The sequence below is a fragment of the Lissotriton vulgaris genome, chromosome 10 (assembly GCF_964263255.1).
Source record: "Lissotriton vulgaris chromosome 10, aLisVul1.2, whole genome shotgun sequence".
NCBI classification, from domain to species: domain Eukaryota; kingdom Metazoa; phylum Chordata; class Amphibia; order Caudata; family Salamandridae; genus Lissotriton; species Lissotriton vulgaris.
In genome coordinates, this window is record NC_141698.1 from 998,212,203 (window position 1) to 998,232,516 (window position 20,314).

Genomic DNA, 20,314 nt, shown 5'->3' on the forward strand with positions numbered 1-20,314 from the left:
ATAAAACTAAACTTCAATAGGGAGAGAAAGCAGCAGGGCCTTCGGTGCTTGGGCTCCATTTGGGCATGCCTGGGCCCTTGCACCAGAAGCAGAGCCAACACCAGACTTCAAGGCCAGAGCCCTGTTCAGGTCAGAGCTGCATTTACTAGTTAGAAATTGAAATCTGAATCCAGATGTGTTTAAGTTGGCATAACTAGGCCGCCGTCGAAAGTCAAGGGCGCAGCCAGCTTACACAGACATCCCTAATAAATGTGCACGTTTATTTTACACGAACACGCCTTTCCATGTGCATGTCTCTGCACGTTTTAGAAGCTCCCTTCGTGGAATCTTTGTGTTGATAAAATACAAGTGCATTAATGCGCCTTCATCTCCAAGAAGTTGTGTCTGGTATATTCTTGTCTCGAACTACTCCAAGGTATTTTGCTGGAGGCTCTTGCATGGGCTGTTCATTGCTTGAACATGTTATTGTATTCATGTGTTACGAAACGCACAGTCATCTCTTCTTAGTTATTGATTCATATTTTGCTGATTACAGCAAATTACGTGTTTCTGAATTGTTTCTTATTTCATCTATCACATGAATTTGAACAGCGATTGGTGCTTTTACAGGCATCTTTGTTAATTCAGCCCTATTATGTCATTTCACACCATGTCAAGTGTGTGGCCTTTCCACCTAAACCCTATAAATTGTAGTGTTTGGGGGGGAGATGAACCAGACTTTTGCAAACATTTTTAGGGAGCAGACTGTGCTAGTCTGTATACTCACTTAGACTTTCTCTGCCTTTTTAGCTGAGCAGCCTCTATGTTACTCTGTCAAATCTATTTCTTTTACAGGGAACAGGGATTTTAGGGCCATTGTGAAATGGTTCTGTCATTTTAAACAAAACTGTTTTTCTGCATGGTTTTGTAGTTTCTTGAGTTTAGGGAAAGCTACTGTTCAGAAGGTCAGTACACAGGCTACTGCAATAACCCAGGAGTGACAAAATAGGATTTTCTGGAAACAGTGGCAGGTGTAGATGTTGGAAAGCTTTTTGGGAGAACACATTGATCTGGGGTATGAATGATAAACTTCTGTCAATGAGCCACTGAAGCTGATCACAGCAGACAATCGATCTTAGCAGCCGGTAAATAATGACTGGTGTCAAAGGCAGGTGAGAGGTCTTACAGGATCTGTGCTCAGGGGTAGCCCTGGTCACAACAGTTGACAATTTCTTCCCTCATGTGTAAAAGAGACCGCCTTTGAGGTCTAAAGCCTGACTGAAGATGCTTTAAGAGATGCTCAGGGGTAGCCCTAGTCACGCCAGTTGACAATTTCTTCCCTCATGTGTAAAAGAGACCGCCTTTGAGGTCTAAAGCCTGACTGAAGATGCTTTAAGAGACCATCTGATTGCAGATGTGAGGACAATTAAAGACTCTTAAGTATTCGGCTAATAGAGGATCCCTGTTAGGAATATTGCACTTTGTGGATTGTTTTGCACAAATAGACCGGTGGACTAATCCACAGCGTGTAAAAGGGGCATTTAAGGCATTATTGGCATCCCAAGTGAAATAAGACTTTATGAAATGTTTCAACCGTATACATTTTACTTTGCAGTTTTTGTATATATTACCAAGATTTTAACTGTACTTAAAACGGTCCTTTTAAAAATGTTATTAAGTTATGATGTGTCATACGGTTATATAAGAGTGTCACTTTGTACGTTTTAATTAACTGAACAATAAAGTGTCTACCTACCCACGACAATTAAAGGGCTTCAACACCAGGCAGCCACCCAAGGGGTCTCTAATCCGCTAGACTGGGTCTGTGATGGATTTCAGCCTATGAGATGGCTTCACTGCCTGTGGAGTTAGCGAGTAGGCTGGTAATGGGGAGTGTGAATGCTACATCAGCATCATTGATGTACCAAGGATGACAGGATTATTTGAAACAGACCAATATGTTATTTGGGTCAGATTCTGAGATAGACAGAAGCACGCAGAAGGCTACGCAAGAATCCAGAGGCCAACAACGACAAGGCATTATGGCCCAAGGAGTTGTGGTTGCCAAGCGAGCCTGTGTTGAATAAGTTGTTGGTGAAGCAGGGCAGCAGGTTGTCACCGAGATCTGGTGCCGGAGCAGGAATGCTGGAAGAGGAGCTTGGTAACATGTGGGACAGTGCTATGGGAGAGTTTGAAGATTCAGCAATGTGGGTATGGAAGTGCCCATTCTCTGTTCTGGCAGCTTTATAGCCTCTGCCGTGGGCACAACAGAGAGTGCAACTGAACAGTAGTTTGGTTTTGTTGCAGTGCCTTTTAGTGCTCTGCCTTGGTATTTCAGTTGGCAGAGGCTGTCTGTATGCCATGTATTAGTCTTCAAGGGGCACAGTTACCTTGTGAGAGGGCGCGGCGCTATCCAGAGTGGGTTCTAGAGAAGTGAGTGTGCAAGGGGTTCTTGCTTTTTGAGGAAAGGAGCCAGACCTTTAACTAAGCAAACAATATTTTAATGGTTTCTTATGATGCGTAACATCATCATTAAAATAAAAGTACGTCTAGGCAAATCAATCAGGTCGTATCCCGTTATACACCAATTGTATGACAATACATTAGTAGTTATTGTGTTAAGTTGACTTGTTGGTTTTCACAATTATGTCTATATGGACCTTGTTATTCTGATGACACACACACCCCTGTCCATGTGAGCCTATGGTTTGCTCCTGTAGTATTTCCACAGATCTGGATTAAGATAGTGTGTTTATCAGTTTGACGGTAAAACCCTCTTTCAAGGAAGGGCAAACCTTAGATCTTGGGCTGGAGACACGGACAGGTTCTCTATCAAAAGGGCTTAGAAGTCTTGGCCGAGACCCTACTAAGCGCCAAGTTGCTTAATACCTGACCCAACAGGTACAGAAGAGTTTGTTGGCAAATATGGAGGAGCAATATGGACAGAGATCAACATCAATGTGCTAGTTTTCTATTTGTGTCTTTGTTAAAGCAGCAAAAACATTTAAGAGAGTTCATCCTGCATGATAGCCAGGAAATGTTAATCGATTGGTTTGCTAAATTTAACAGGGCCTTGATTATCAAAAACATATGCGGCCTGTCGAATGCAAGTGTTTGGCATCTCTGGATGTCCATCGCCACCAATGCATCTGTTGGAGGACAGCCTGAGAAAAGGATATGGGATATGTCGTGCTTTGATCACATCAACCACTGGATGAAAGAAAGCTTCCCCTGTTTAAATGGAACCAAAACCGAGTCTAATCCTAGTGAGCAACACTGCTCCGATCGAGCTCCCTTCCAACTGGCCCGTAACTGTAGGTCCGCGACCCTTACCGACACCACAAGCAAGAAACCTAGGAATAATCTTTAACCCAGAACTTTCCTCCGGCCAACAAATTAATACAGCTATAAAGGGCATCAAATCTGAGCTATCACTCTGAGGGGAAAATGCAGCCATTTATTCAGACTTACCAAGCAGCACATCCCCTTGGGGATGGCACATTTGGACTAATGTAATGTGATGTGTGAACTGCAGTGGCCTAACTAAAAATAAAATCTCTAAGCCACAAAGCATCAAATCAAGGAGTCAGAAAATGGATTTGTATTTTAACAGAGGTGGCCACATCACACCAGCTCTGAGAGTCCTACCCTGGCTCCCACTGGAACAAAGAATCAGATCCAAAGCTCTTTGCATCATGCACAAAGAACACTGCTGCAAAGTGCCCAGCTAGCCTCAAAATACGGTACATCACGCCTCACTCTATCCAACGATTCTTCCAAAAACGAGGATGGCAAATCCCTGGGGACCCAGCTCGGTTCTTGTACCCAACTACCTTCAATTCAGGAAATTCCTGCACGAGATTTTCATCGCAGCCTTCAATTCAGCAGTTAGGTTACTAGGGGAGTGCCGGAAGAACACTGCACCCACAACCGATAACACATGCAACTGATCTGTAACACCTCCCACCCTTGTCTTTAGTTTTTTTACCTTCCACACTCATCAGTGGCCATGGTGACAAGCATGCTATATAAAACTCAAACAGAGCAAACATTACAAATTATATATGCAATTAAACTTTTGGTGAAAATGCATGCTTAAAACTTTCTGTGCTTTCGCATGGGGGCGTGAGGTTAGTGTCAGAAGTCAAGAAGTGTCTAGATATTGGTTGGTGAGTTTGGAAGGGGACCCTACAGAAAAGTCATGTTGGAGTCATTTTTTCACTCCAACCAGCTTTAACCTCATCATTCGACAAGTTAAATTGAAGATATCGCCAACTACGAAGCAGCGTCCTGCTCAAAACACCAGTTTTTAACAAAAACCCCTGGGTTAAGCTGTCTTTTTTTGGATGTGTTTTCAGGGAATGGAATGATAATCCGCTTTCAATTTGCTCTATCTAGTCGCTATCCACCTTCGAGGTAGAAGTTGACCACTTTCTTCTTGACCAATATTTCATCACATCTTTCCACTGATCATCATGCTCTGCCCGCTTAAAAGTCCTGTGGTCCTCGTATGGTCTCCACCAGGTCTGACCATTGCTTGTATTCTTGGATTGGTTTCGACAGCCCAATTGCTCGTCCATCAGTGATCCACTGTAGTCCCACGGTTTTACCATATGCTCCCGCCACAGAACCATCTATGTAGTGAACTCTTACCACGTTTATATTGTCCTTGTATTGTTTTTACTTACAGTGAACCCATTTACCTTGTGTTGCATTATATACAGCTTTAGCTAGTAATGGTCCCAGGAAAGACAAAATATGGCCAACAAACAGCACAACCAGCAAACTGATGGCGAGGAGCACAACAGTCTGGTGGCAACAGGTACAGATAGTGAAGACCACTATCCCAAAAGACATGGTGGACAATGGATAATGATGTGAATTACACCCCGCCTCAATCTAAAGCCACTACTGTTGCTCCACACGATCTTGAGATTGGGGGCCAAGCTCTCATCGGGCTGTTTTGTTCCTCATTAGCTGTGGTTTCCATAAGCCTGCGACTTTCGTAAGATGGCCCATTGTAGGCAGGTTGTAGGTAGAATGAATGAGAACTTTTACCGGCCACCCAGATGCCTGTCGTTACACTTCCAAGATCTTATGGCCATCTGCGAATGGGATTAGGTGCACCACCACGACCATTACTCCTCCTTATTCTAAACTCGTAATACGCACCTCTACCTCACGCACCTCTACCTCACCACATTCGTTTGCAGCACAGAATATCCCTTTCGCTGCAAACAGAACTACTGACCTTGTTGGGATCGGTCATTGCATCCTGTGTTCAACTCCACTTTTTCTCAGACACGGTCATCCACTAACGCGGAACCCAGAGGACCTTAGGGGAAGTAACCGGGGTGAAATAGGGCTGGGCTGGTTCCAGACCGACCATCACACCCCAATCTAGACTGCTGCAGAACTGCAAAGGCCTCTGCCTAACGAGAATAGTGTACTTATTTGTTAATGCGGCTTTGAAGTAGCAAAGATAAAAAAAAAGTTTGGCATGACCTTACATGGGGAAGTCAAGACTCCATTTGCACATAGACTCCCCTCCCCCCAAACACTCACACACACACACACACACTGCTCCAAAGAGGGCAGCACAACGCTGCACGGCTCTTAGATGGCCAGGCATACAGATCTGGCCCTTCCCACCTGAAGACCTGTGAAAACTTGACAGCAGGAGCAAATTTAAAAAAATAAAAATAAACATGAATATGTATGAAGGACTAGCTCAGATCTCCATCTCGACTCGAGCACCAGAGTACAAGCAGTGATCTCTGGCTTTACCAATTCCCCCAGACATACACATTTGTCTAAAATTGCCAGACACTTTGGTAAACGTTTTAAGGTTTGAAACAGCCCATTGGACTTGGCAAGAATTGCTCAATTCTTTACCCCTGAACGCATTTCTCATTTGCTTCCATCCCCCATACTGTCTTCTAAGAACTCTTACTCATCTTGAACACTCTTCGTGAAGTGGAAATTCAGAACGCAGTCCAGAGTGGGGCTTAAAGGAAAGAAAGGCTGGTTGTCTGGCATCCAGTTCCATGCTGTAATGCACAATCGCAGGGCCTGCCGAGGGTTATCCTGAGTGTGCGTCCACTCCTGGGAGATGCTGGCTGCATCACTAAAGTGTGTAATCTGCCTGGGACTTGGGGACTTCCAGAGAGGTGAACCGTGGCGGCCTGGGCTGCCTGGATCGCAGGTGTCAGATGGTTCAATGGTGCACAGAAGAGAGAGGTCGGGGTTTTGGAACAAGACCAAATGGCAACTGATGCTTGTCAGGTGTGAGGCTCCATGAAAGCAAATGGGACCACAGAGACTGACTGGGGCGAGACAGCGTGAACAAAGGTGAGAGGTTACAACAATGGAGTGAGTCTCTGGGGTCATTCTATAAAGGGCGCCTGATTTAGGATAAATACCTACAAAAGACGAACAAACTAACGTGAGGAAAGTGGAGTTGTGGGGGAGAGAACCCTGCGAGGACTGAAGGGGCATTTATTTTCAGGAGGGGTCCTCCACTTGTGAAAGGGACCACTGAAGTACAAAAGCTCTTATGAGTGGAGGCCTGCTCCGGAGTGGAAAATGACCCACCCCTCCCCCCTCTGACGCGCAGGTTATCCAAGTATGAATGCTATCGCCTGTCATCACTGGATGAAATGTACGTCATCGAACTGACAAATTATAGCACCGAATAACTGGGCAGAAACCACCGTGCTCTAGAACGAGCAGATTTACTAATGGATTGACAGGGTGGGTGTCCACGGGTCACAACATACGTTCCGGCTCCATGAAGGAAGCCTAAATTGTTCCAAGCAGCCTGTTGAGATTTAAATTGCCCGCCCTTTGACCCTCCCTTTGTTTTTGTTCAATTTCAAGGCCGGTTTTAACCATTCGCTTCCACTTTTATTTTCCTAGTTCATTTCCTGTGATTTCTTGTTTAAATAATCAAAGGCTCGCGCTTTTGTTCTACTCTATAGAATGCGGTTTTAGGTACTTTCCTCCAGCCACCTTTAGGTGCAACTTTATCGAGAGGTTTGTTTACAACGTGTGCTCGCACTGTTAAAGGTGTTTTTTTTTTAACCAAATGGGCTCTCTAGTGCCTCGTGATACTCCAGGACAGAACGGCAGTGCCTCGGGCCCCGGGGGACTGGTTAATTGGTTTGCATTTTGCACATGTTCTGGCGCAGCTGCAATTTTGACAGTCTTTAGGGGACGGGCATGCTGCTGGCGTTGTTGTTCAGTTTTTGTCCCTATGCATCACACCGTCACCAAGTTTCTTTACCATCTGCCCCCTTCCAACCAGTGTGTGCAACAGTTAATAGTACTGCTGCCTCTGTAGCCGGTTTCAAAATGCAGTTTGCCAAAGATAACACGATGTATCAAAGTCGGAGATGCCGGGCTTCATCCTCTTCTGTGTATTTCCAACAGCTTGCGGTGTCTTTTCGCACTTTCACACACAGGGTCTGAAATGGAGCCCTCATCCTCAACACGACAAACAATACGCCCAGAGGAAAACCTGCAAAAATACAGCCTCACAGCAGGGGGCGGGCTCGTGCGGCATTTCACCTTGAACTCTGCATCTGAACACAAATGAAAGAACACCCCCACGCGGAGCACTTGCAGGGTACACCTAACATGCAAAACACGGTCCTCCCAGCGGGTGCCGTGTGACACAAGGGAGCACGTCCACGTGGAGCACACACACCACAAGAGGCTGTTACACATAGATTGAAAGAAAAGCCCCAGCAGGGCGCGCAAGTAAACATACAAAGACACACCAGTACTTAATCTGAAAACAGCACTTTAAATGGAACGTGCGCGTGGCAAACACGACTTCTTACTCAAGGCAGTGTTCAGAGGAGGAGAACAAAGCACTTTAAAACGGATGCAAGAATATATACACAATATGGGGGCGCTCGGATGGAAGCACTTTAATCAGAAGACTAAAGTAATATACACATGAAAACAGAGGGGTAACCCTCCGAGGGGTGGGAGGGGGCACTCACCCCAAGATCAATGAATATCCCGTGAGACTCGGGGCGCCTCCGCGTGCACACAAGGAAGCACACGCTACTGAGGACTCGCACAAAAAAGCACTTTAATGCAGAGGTTAAGCCTACATAGGCAAAGATGCACACTCAGAAGGAGAGCGACAAGAGGAAAACAGCACTTCAACATGGGGACTGGAAGCATGCCCCGAAAGCAGCACTTTAATACGAATAACGCAAAGCAACTAAACTGACCAGAAAAAAATAAATATCATGAAACAAAATATCCGTACAATACGCCACGCTTAACCGCGCGCGCAGCCCTCGCAGCCAGGGGGTTGCTGAAGGGAATGCCTGGATCTGAACACAGCTCACCATGTGCTGCACCAAAAATCATACACAGAAGGTGCCCGACTGTGAACACTTCCACCATGCGCTGCACAAAACCCCACTGCAGGGAGTGCCTGGGTCTGAACACTGCCCACCATGCACTCCACAAAACCCCACTGCAGGGAGTGCCTGGGTCTGAACACTGCCCACCATGCACTGCACAAAACCCCAATGCAGGGAGTGTGGAGTCTGAACACTGCCCACCATGTGCTGCACAAAACCCCAATGCAGGGAGTGCCAGTGTCTGAACACTGCCCACCATGCACTGCACAAAACCCCAATGCAGGGAGTGCCAGTGTCTGAACACTGCCCACCATGCACTGCACAAAACCCCAATGCAGGGAGTGCCAGTGTCTGAACACTGCCCATCATGCACTGCACAAAACCCCAATGCAGGGAGTGCCAGTGTCTGAACACTGCCCATCATGCACCCCAATGCAGGGAGTGCCAGTGACAGGAACACTGCCCATCATGCACTGCACAAAACCCCAATGCAGGGAGTGCCAGTGTCTGAACACTGCCCATCATGCACCCCAATGCAGGGAGTGCCAGTGTCTGAACACTGCCCATCATGAAATGCACAAAACCCCAATGCAGGGAGTGCCAGTGTCTGAACACTGCCCATCATGCACCCCAATGCAGGGAGTGCCAGTGTCTGAACACTGCCCATCATGAAATGCACAAAACCCCAATGCAGGGAGTGCCAGTGTCTGAACACTGCCCATCATGAAATGCACAAAACCCCAATGCAGGGAGTGCCAGTGTCTGAACACTTCCCACCACAGCTCACCATGTGCTGCACCAAAAATCCAACACAGAAAGTGCCAAAGTCTGAACACTGCCCACCACGCGCTGCACAAAACCCCAATGCAGGGAGTGCCTGGGTCTGAACACTGCCCATCATGCACTGCACAAAACCCCAATGCAGGCAGTGCCAGTGTCTGAACACTGCTCATCATGCACCCCAATGCAGGGAGTGCCAGTGTCTGAACACTGCCCATCATGAAATGCACAAAACCCCAATGCAGGGAGTGCCAGTGTCTGAACACTGCCCATCATGAAATGCACAAAACCCCAATGCAGGGAGTGCCAGTGTCTGAACACTTCCCACCACAGCTCACCATGTGCTGCACCAAAAATCCAACACAGAAAGTGCCAAAGTCTGAACACTGCCCACCACGTGCTGCACAAAACCCCAATGCAGGGAGTACCAGTGTCTGAACACTGCCCACCATGCACTGCACAAAACCCCAATGCAGGGAGTACCAGTGTCTGAACACTGCCCACCATGCACTGCACAAAACCCCAATGCAGGGAGTGCCAGTGTCTGAACACTGCCCACCACGCGCTGCACAAAACCCCACTGCAGGGAGTGCCTGGGTCTGAACACTTCCCACCACAGCTCACCATGTGCTGCACCAAAAATCCAACACAGAAAGTGCCAAAGTCTGAACACTGCCCACCACGCGCTGCACAAAACCCCAATGCAGGGAGTGCCTGGGTCTGAACACTGCCCATCATGCACTGCACAAAACCCCAATGCAGGGAGTGCCAGTGTCTGAACACTGCTCATCATGCACCCCAATGCAGGGAGTGCCAGTGTCTGAACACTGCCCATCATGAAATGCACAAAACCCCAATGCAGGGAGTGCCAGTGTCTGAACACTGCCCATCATGAAATGCACAAAACCCCAATGCAGGGAGTGCCAGTGTCTGAACACTTCCCACCACAGCTCACCATGTGCTGCACCAAAAATCCAACACAGAAAGTGCCAAAGTCTGAACACTGCCCACCACGTGCTGCACAAAACCCCAATGCAGGGAGTACCAGTGTCTGAACACTGCCCACCATGCACTGCACAAAACCCCAATGCAGGGAGTACCAGTGTCTGAACACTGCCCACCATGCACTGCACAAAACCCCAATGCAGGGAGTGCCAGTGTCTGAACACTGCCCACCACGCGCTGCACAAAACCCCACTGCAGGGAGTGCCTGGGTCTGAACACTGCCCACCATGCACTGCACAAAACCCCACTGCAGGGAGTGTGGAGTCTGAACACTGCCCGCCACGCGCTGCACAAAACCCCAATGCAGGGAGTGCCAGTGTCTGAACACTGCCCACCGTGTGCTACACAAAAAATCCAACACAGAAAGTGCCAGTGTCTGAACACTGCCCACCATGTGCTGCACAAAAACTCCAAAATGCAGCAGCCGTGGCGCGCTCCGTACCAGCTGCTGCGTGCAGTCAGTAACCCATCCATGCCTTTAGCAGCAGCGAGCAATGCTTCATAACCACACACACACACAGGCAACACGTGCATTCACGAAGATTGCACCTCTCGGGGAATAAAATTCATGTTTTAGAATACTATCTGCAAAAAAAGTAACGTCGGTCAACGGTGGGTTTTTCTTCAGGGAGAAGGCCCTGCGGGTGGGCATGGACAGCATTACCGGGCCCTCGCATCCAAGGAACGCATGATTAAATTACATCCATATAAACCAGCAGTGTTCCCGTCTCTCGCTCTCATTCCATCGGTTGTAAAAGTTCATTTAAAATGCGTAATGGTACATCTTTCAACCATGTCTTCGAATCCTTTTATTTTTCGTGCACCTTGCATTTTGAAACATAAAGAAATCCATCTGTTTAATACCTACACCCGAAACGTCGATGTAAATCAGAGGCAAAGCGCCTAAAGCGATTCAATTAACATCAATGAGCCAAATCACCTTCCACACATAAATCAGACTCTTCAAATACGGCTGCTAGAGAAAAACGTCACATCAGACAGAAAACGTTTTAAATAAATCACTCAAACATATCGTATTTACTGGGGAACTCCCTGCTTTTAGCCGAAAAACTTTTATTACAACTCTTTTTTTAACTTTGTTCCCCCCAAATATCTTCATCTCTTCAGTGCAAGTCAATGTGCATTGCAACACCCCCGTACCCCCTCCCCCCTTTGTGCGCGTCAAGACTTAGAGTTTGGGAGTTCCCCAAGACAGCATGCATGCACAGAGTATAAAAATTAATTCCTACCTCTGAGCAGCGCCCAAGGGTGAGAAGAGCAGTTCTGATCACTTTCGACCTGGATCAAAAAGTGCCTTGGATAAAAAAATAATAACAATAAAGATACAAAAACACTGCCCAGTCCTCCTTCAGGTGACCACGGGGGTCCTCCCGTGTGTGAAGCGTCAGATCTCCCGCTGCGCGCGGACCCGGCGGGAGCAGCGCACCCTGCGCGGAGCTCGTGCGCCTGCACGTGAAGCCGCCCCTGTGCTCTGCAGCCCTGGGAAGGAGCTGTGTTTTCTGTTCCAGGGCTGCCGCCTCTATTTAACCAGCCTAGATCATTACTAGCACATGTCGCGGATCAGACGCAAACCCTGGCCTGGAGCCGCCTGGCGGGAGTGGATTTGCATTTCAAAAGGGTGCTTTCCGAGCGGGGGAGGGGAAGTGGCAGCGCTCAGTGCTGTGCCCATTCCTTCGAAACAAAACCAGGCAGGAGATGCAAAGATGCAAGGAAGGGTGTCTTTAGAACTGTTAATGGAGGCTTGCAAAAGAAAACATTGAAACATGCACGCGTCCAATTAATACATATTGCAATAAATAGCATGCAACTAAAAGAGTTCACTTTAAATTCTGAAGCCTAGCCTCTGAAAACGAAAATAGGGTAATTAATTCAAATGACTGGAACCTAAAAAGAGGCCGCCCCCCCCCCCCCCCTTAACACGTAGTATTGGAAGATATAAGCTATTTGTTAAGCATTTTAAGGCAACATGACTAATGAGTGAATGGGGGACCTACAAAAATAATGCTAATTTGTTTTGTGCTTATCTCATTAGCACTTGTAAATCCCCTTTTCTTACCTTTATCCACAAAAGAAAAATAGATTAAAATCGACACAAATTAAATGCTGCACCACCTGTTGACCATCTCAGCGGGGAGGCCCCTCAATGAATGGGCAAGAGGCCTCAAATTTCCTCTCACCTGAGAAGGTTTGATGTACCCAGGAGGGTCAGTGTGAGAAGACCACATTATAGTGGGTCAGAGCTTTGGTAAATGGCGCCCTTTGTGAGTATCCAATCCAGACCCTCCACTCACGTAGCTACGCGCTTAGAAGCCACATAGATTGCGGTGTGCGCTATACATAAATGTGCCCCTTGCTTTTAAAGCAGGCGCAATGTCCAGTCAGTTATTAAAGTCACTTATTTCCAAAATGCAGCAGATTAACGGCGTCTTTTGTTCTCCTATGTCTGAACACTAAACAAAAGCGCCTCAACACCTCGTCAGTGGTACTGAGGGCTATAAACACATCTAAGGGAAGTGGTTGTTTCTCCGTAAAATTTGCATATCCATAGCTCCTTCTTCTACTTTGGGATATGCCCTCCCCCCACTAATGGGAAGAGGCGGGGGGTAGGCTTGGTAGGAGGAGGGTTGGTAAGGGGTGTACATTTTCAGCTGCACCTGTGCCGCAAGGCAACTTACACCAAGGAATGTTATTAACGCTTATCAATAAATGCTTTGGAAACAGCCCCAGAAGTGTATCTTTTCAGAATGAATGACTTTAAATGTCATCTACGCGCAGGATATGATTTCTCACAGAAAGGCCCCAGGCCTTATTTATGAAGGCCTTGCGCCGCCGGTGCGTCTCTTTTAAAATGGGAAAAAGTGGCGTACCAGTGGCGCAAGGCCTTCATAAATAAGGCCCCAGGTATTTTTCCTCTGCGCGCTCACGTGCGTGGCGTGGAACAGGCGGCCATGTGCGGTGTGGCATCAGGCTCTTTGCGGCGGGCTCCCGCATTTGGACCGAACACGGTCATCTGACGAAGCCCCCGTGAACGCGCAGTGCACGAGCAACAGTTTACTTTCTGCCCATTGTTAAAACACAATATATTGTGCACACCTCAAAGGGGTCTCGAACCGATAGTTGAGAGGTAGCAGCTTTCAGACCCTGCAAGCCTGGACATGTCACTTCAGGGACTCCTGAGCAGGGGAGAGGCAGCATCTGTTTTGCATAATTCTCCCAGAAAACCTATCTGTATTTCTATTCAGAAGCCCAGCTGGGCACATGGTCAAAGTCCAGCTTGAAGCCAACAATAGGAGAGGGAAATGGTATGTAGATGGTTAATGCATTGTGATGTATGGATCTTTAACAGGTGACTCGTCAACTCTTTCCTAAATTGGAGCAACACTGGTGTGGTCCTGATGGATTTTGTGATGTTGTTCCAGATCCTGGGTGCATAGATGGAAAGGCATGTTGTCTTCTTTTTTTCACATTTCTGGGGGTCTCCTGGGGGTGCGCTGAGTCCCACCAGAGACCAGGACTTGTCTGCGGGATAGGCAGGTGTGCTGGTCATGATGGCTTTATGAATGACGCAGCTAGTTTGGCAATGGTGCAGCTGGAAAGTGAAGCCAATAGGATTCTTTCAAGAGGGGGTAATGTGATCATATTCTTTCAGGCCCTGGGTGAGATGTGCTATGGCATGTAGGATGCCCTTCCGGGTACCAGTGTTGAGTTTGGGAGGCCGTGGAGCAGGGCATGACCACTTTACAGATGTGAGAGTATAAGACCTTGCGTAGCAGGTCTGTAGTCGCTTTCTGGAAGGAACAGTTTAACTTTTTTTTTTAGAAGGGAGAGCTTGTATCAGGCTGTGTTTTTGTTTTTGGGCAACGTTTTCCTTGACGGTGAGGCTGGTGTCCAGGGTGCCTCCAAGTGACTTGGCATTCAGTGAAAGTTGTAGTTCGAAGACATCAAGGTTCATGTCACTGAGTCTGGTTTGTACTGTTTCTTGTTTGTTGTTCTTGGCAAATAAGAGGGATTCTGTCTTGGTTGTGTTCAGCTTCAGGTCGGCCTTGGACATGCAGGTCTTGGTGCTGGTCAAGCAGTGTTTGATGGGTTGGATGTCTGAAGCAGAGAAGACTTCCAAGTAGAGTTGTGTTTCTTCGGCACATTGAAAATCAATCAATCAATCATAGCATTTTTTAAAGCGCCCTACTCACCCGTGAGGGTCTCAAGGCGCTGTGGGGGGGGGGGGGGAGGGGGGGTCCTGCTTCTGTTCGAACAGCCAGGTCTTGAGGTGTCTCCTGAAGGTGAGGTGGTCCTGGGTCAGTCGAAGTTGGACGGGGAGGGAGTACCCGGTCTTGGCAGCCATGTAGGAGAACGATCTTCTTCCGGTGGTGGTTCCGCAAATCCGTCGGATGGTGGCGAGGCTGGCGGAGCGGAGCTGGCGGGACGAAGTGTAGAACGTGAGGCGTGTGTTGAGGTAGTTGGGGCCTATGTCGTGGAGAGCCTTGTGTGTGTGGGTGAGGAGCCTGAACGTTAATCTCTTGCTGACTGGAAGCCAGTGTAGGTCTCTCAGGTGGGCTGATATGTGGCTGTGGCAAGGGATGTTGAGGATGAGGCGAGCGGAGGCGTTCTGTATGCGCTGGAGTCTTCTCTGAAGTTTTGCTGTGGTTCCTGCGTAGAGGGCGTTCCCGTAGTCCAACCGGCTGGTGACGAGGGCTTGGGTGACGGTTCTTCTTGTTTTGGTGGGGATCCATCGTGATGCTGTTACCTGGAAGTAGAGCACCGAACGGCTCTATGGGTAGGTGGAAGATGGTAGTACACAGTATGGAGCCCTGGTGGAGTCCACAGGTGATCAGGACTTTTTGTGACCTGTAAGGACCGATGTTATTTTATATGTATTTGCAGAATGCACTGTCACCCGTTAGTGTATCCTGGTGCTGAGCAGGAGTGGGCCTAGCCTCGCCTAGGGCTGGGGGTCATTCGAAGAGCCAGGCCCTGTGAATAAACTGGTGTAGGTTGGAAAGGTAAGAGGAGAACCAGTGAAGGACACTGGGAGTGAAGCCTATTCGAGGCTCGAGGGTAGCTGAGAGGTCCAGCAACATCAGGAGACCGGGTTCATCTGCATCTGTGGCCAAGAGAGCCATGTCTACGATGTGTAGGGAAGCGGGCTCCATGCTGCAGCCGGATCTGAAGCCAGAATCGTCGTCGTGCAGGAGATGGGCTCTCACTCACCATCACCGCGGCCACTCATTCATTCTCTCATCCACCATCCATTGGCAGATTCAGGGCCTAGTATATCATTTGAGGACAAGTGGACGCACTTGCAAGAGGAATTTGTGCAAATCTGCACTTTTGTTGACAATTTGTAGTGGTGGGTTGCAGTAGGCCAGGGAGAGGGAGACTCCCACAAGGTCAGGGAGACTTGGTCCATCTGAACCGGACACTGGCAGCCACAAGACTGGCCTAATGACATATCTGAGGGTGCTAGGGCAACACTTCGTAGAAAAACGTAGATTTATAACAAGACACTAAAAAACACAACCTGGCACTGTGGTGAGCCGCAGCTAAAGGGGGTGCGACCCCCCACCACCCTCCCTTGGTGCAGCTGGCCACTTCAAGACGTCAAACATTCTGGCTGAGCGTCGATGTATGTGAGTGCAAGGGGAGGGGCGTGGGTTGACAAAGCTTGTTTGTACAATAATTGCTGACCCCCCGCCCCCCACCCAGCGCATCCTTTAATGACAACACCAGCTCCCTGTGCTCTGGCAGGAGCTGCCAGCAGCGAGAACCGCTTCAGACCGAGAGTTTCCACTCACAGGCTCTCTGCGTTTTCATTTAAAAATGTGAAAAAATATTGCCTTTGGCTGCCTTTCAATGCTCTACAGCTGTTTTCCCGTAGAAGGGCTGGCTCTGTGAGTAGGATTGCTGGCCTGTCATTGACCCCGCACCCTGAGGATGGCATTAGACGCTCTGCATTAGCTTTACACCCTGAGAGTTAGTTATCCCCAGGTCTGCGTTAGCCCTTCAGACTGAGAATAGCTTAGTTCACGTTCTGCATCACCCCTGTACCCTGAGAATAAGCTATCTCAAGCTCTGTGCCGATACTTCGCCCTGGAAATGTTATTATTAGAAGTTCTGCATTAACTTTGCACCCTGAGAAAATGTTAACCATCTTCAGCGCTGCTTAGTGTCATTAGTTCTGCTCATCCTCTTCAGCCTGAGAATATTATGAGAAGCTCCGCCTTAGCTCTAGGCCATCAGGATAAATAATCCCAAGTTCTGCGTTAGGCCTTCACTCTGAGAGCCGATTATCTCAAGGCCAGCATCGCCTCTTCACCCTCAGATTGTTATTAGGAGTTCTGCATCACCTCTTCACCCTGAGAATGTTATTAGGAGTTCAGCATCGCCTCTTCACCCTGAGATTGTTATTAGAGGTTCTGCATCACCTCTTCACCCTGAGAATGTTATTAGAGGGTCTGCACCGCCTCTTCACCCTGAGAATGTTATTAGAGGGTCTGCACCGCCTCTTCACCCTGAGAATGTTATTAGAGGGTCTGCATCGCCTCTTCACCCTGAGAATGTTATTAGAGGTTCTGCATCACCTCTTCACCCTGAGAATGTTATTAGAGGTTCTGCATCACCTCTTCACCCTGAGATTGTTATTAGAGGTTCTGCATCACCTCTTCACCCTGAGAATGTTATTAGGGGTTCTGCATCACCTCTTCACCCTGAGATTGTTATTAGAGGTTCTGCATCACCTCTACACCCTGAGATTGTTATTAGGGGTTCTGCATCACCTCTTCACCCTGAGATTGTTATTAGGGGTTCTGCATCACCTCTTCACCCTGAGAACGTTATGAGGGGTTCGGCATCACCTCTTCACCCTGAGAATGTTATTAGTAGTTCAGCATCACCTCTTCCCCTGAGAATGTTATTAGGAGTTCTGCATCACCTCTTCACCCTGAGAATGTTATTAGAAGTTATGCATCACCTCTTCACCCTGGGAATGTTATTAGGAGTTCAGCATCACCTCTTCACCCTGAGAATGTTATTAGGAGTTCGGCATCACCTCTTCACCCTGAGAATGTTATTAGAAGTTATGCATCACCTCTTCACCCTGGGAATGTTTTTAGGAGTTCGGCATCACCTCTTCACCCTGAGAATGTTATTAGAAGTTATGCATCACCTCTTCACCCTGAGAATGTTATTAGGAGTTCGGCATCACCTCTTCACCCTGAGAATGTTATGAGGGGTTCGACCTCTTCACCCTGAGAATGTTATTAGGAGTTCAGCATCACCTCTTCACCCTGAGAATGTTATTAGTAGTTCAGCATCACCTGTTCACCCTGAGAACGTTATGAGGGGTTCGGCATAACCTCTTCACCCTGAGAATGTTATTAGGAGTTCAGCATCACCTGTTCACCCTGAGAATGTTATTAGTAGTTCAGCATCACCTCTACACCCTGAGAATGTTATTAGGAGTTTGGCATCACCTCTTCACCCTGAGAATGTTATTAGTAGTTCAGCATCACCTGTTCACCCTGAGAACGTTATGAGGGGTTCGGCATCACCTCTTCACCCTGAGAATGTTATTAGGAGTTCAGCATCACCTCTTCCCCTGAGAATGTTATTAGAGGTTCTGTATCACCTCTTCACCCTGAAAATGTTATTAGAGTTCAGCATCACCTCTTCCCCATAGAATGTTATTAAGAGTTCGGCATCACCTGTTCACCCTGAGAATGTTATTAGTAGTTCAGCATCACCTCTTCACCCTGAGAATGTTATTAGGAGTTCGGCATCACCTGTTCACCCTGAGAATGTTATTAGGAGTTCGGCATCACCTCCTCACCCCGAGAATGTTATTAGAAGTAATGCATCACCTCTTCACCCTGAGAATGTTATTAGAGGGTCTGCATCACCTCTTCACCTGAGAATGTTATTAGGAGTTCAGCATCACCTTTTCACCCTGGGATTGTTATTAGGAGTTCTGCATCACCTTTTCACCCTGAGATTGTTATTAGGAGTTCTGCGTCACCTCTTCACCCTGAAAATGTTATTAGAATGATATTAGGAGTTCTTCATCGCCTTGTCACCCTGAGAATGTTATTAGAGGTTCTGCATCACCTCTTCACCCTGAGAATGTCATTAGAATGTTATTAGGAGTTCAGCATAACTTCTTCACCCTGAGAATGTTATGAGGGGTTCGACCTCTTCACCCTGAGAATGTTATTAGGAGTTCAGCATCACCTCTTCACCCTGAGAATGTTATTAGTAGTTCAGCATCACCTGTTCACCCTGAGAACGTTATGAGGGGTTCGGTATCACCTCTTCACCCTGAGAATGTTATTAGGAGTTCAGCATCACCTGTTCACCCTGAGAATGTTATTAGTAGTTCAGCATCACCTCTACACCCTGAGAATGTTATTAGGAGTTTGGCATCACCTCTTCACCCTGAGAATGTTATTAGTAGTTCAGCATCACCTGTTCACCCTGAGAACGTTATGAGGGGTTCGGCATCACCTCTTCACCCTGAGAATGTTATTAGGAGTTCAGCATCACCTCTTCCCCTGAGAATGTTATTAGAGGTTCTGTATCACCTCTTCACCCTGAAAATGTTATTAGAGTTCAGCATCACCTCTTCCCCTGAGAATGTTATTAGGAGTTCGGCATCACCTGTTCACCCTGAGAATGTTATTAGTAGTTCAGCATCACCTCTTCACCCTGAGAATGTTATTAGGAGTTCGGCATCACCTGTTCACCCTGAGAATGTTATTAGGAGTTCGGCATCACCTCCTCACCCCGAGAATGTTATTAGAAGTAATGCATCACCTCTTCACCCTGAGAATGTTATTAGAGGGTCTGCATCACCTCTTCACCTGAGAATGTTATTAAGAGTTCTGCATCACCTTTTCACCCTGGGATTGTTATTAGGAGTTCTGCGTCACCTCTTCACCCTGAGAATGTTATTAGAATGATATTAGGAGTTCTTCATCGCCTTGTCACCCTGAGAATGTTATTAGAGGTTCTGCATCACCTCTTCACCCTGAGAATGTCATTAGAATGTTATTAGGAGTTCAGCATAACTTCTTCACCCTGAGAATGTTATTAGGAGTTCTGTATCATCTCTTAACCTTGAGAATGTTATTATAATGTTATTAGGAGTTTTGCATCACCTCTTCACCCTGAGAATGTTATTAGGAGTTCGGCATCACCTGTTCACCCTGAGAATGTTATTAGAGGGTCTGCATCACCTCTTCACCTGAGAATGTTATTAGGAGTTCTGCATCACCTCTTCACCCTGAGAATGTTAATAGGAGTTCAGCATCAATTCTTCACCCTGTGAATGTTATTATAATGTTATTAGGAGTTCTGCATCAGCTCTTCACCCTGAGATTGTTATTAGGAGTTCTGCGTCACCTCTTCACCCTGAAAATGTTATTAGAATGATATTAGGAGTTCTTCATCGCCTTGTCACCCTGAGAATGTTATTAGAGGTTCTGCATCACCTCTTCACCCTGAGAATGTCATTAGAATGTTATTAGGAGTTCAGCATAACTTCTTCACCCTGAGAATGTTATTAGGAGTTCTGTATCATCTCTTAACCTTGAGAATGTTATTATAATGTTATTAGGAGTTTTGCATCACCTCTTCCCCTGAGAATGTTATTAGGAGTTCGGCATCACCTCTTCACCCTGAGAATGTTATAAGAATGTTATTAGGATTTGTTCATCGCCTCTTCACTCTCAGATTGTTATTAGGAATTCAGCATCACCTCGTCACCCTGAGAATGTTATTAGGAGTTCAGCATAACTTCTTCACCCTGAGAATGTTATTAGGAGTTCTGTATCACCTCTTCACCTTGAGAATGTTATTATAATGTTATTGGAGTTCTCGATCCCCTCTTCACCCTGAAAATGTTATTAGAGGTTCTGCATCACCTCTTCACCCTGAGAATTTTATTAGGATTTCGGCATCACCTCCTCACCCCAAGAATGTTATTAGAAGTTCTGCATCACCTCTTCACTCTGAGAATGTTATTAGGAGTTCAGCATAACTTCTTCACCCTGCGAATGTTATTAGGAGTTCTGCATCACCTCTTCACCTTGAGAATGTTATAATAATGTTATTAGGAGTTCTCTATCACCTTTTTTATCCTGAAAATGTTATTA

General features: G+C 47.0%; 1 protein-coding gene across 1 annotated transcript in view; it reads right to left on the reverse strand.

Annotated features, from left to right (window-relative positions):
• The window catches only part of CITED1 (Cbp/p300 interacting transactivator with ED-rich tail 1), a 30,465-nt gene extending 18,802 nt beyond the window's left edge, over positions 1-11,663 (reverse strand). The window contains exon 1 of the mRNA XM_086942006.1: positions 11,399-11,663. The gene's annotated coding sequence lies outside the window, so the exon portion shown is untranslated. The remainder of the gene's footprint in view (positions 1-11,398) is intronic.
• Between the last annotated feature and the right edge of the window lie 8,651 nt (positions 11,664-20,314).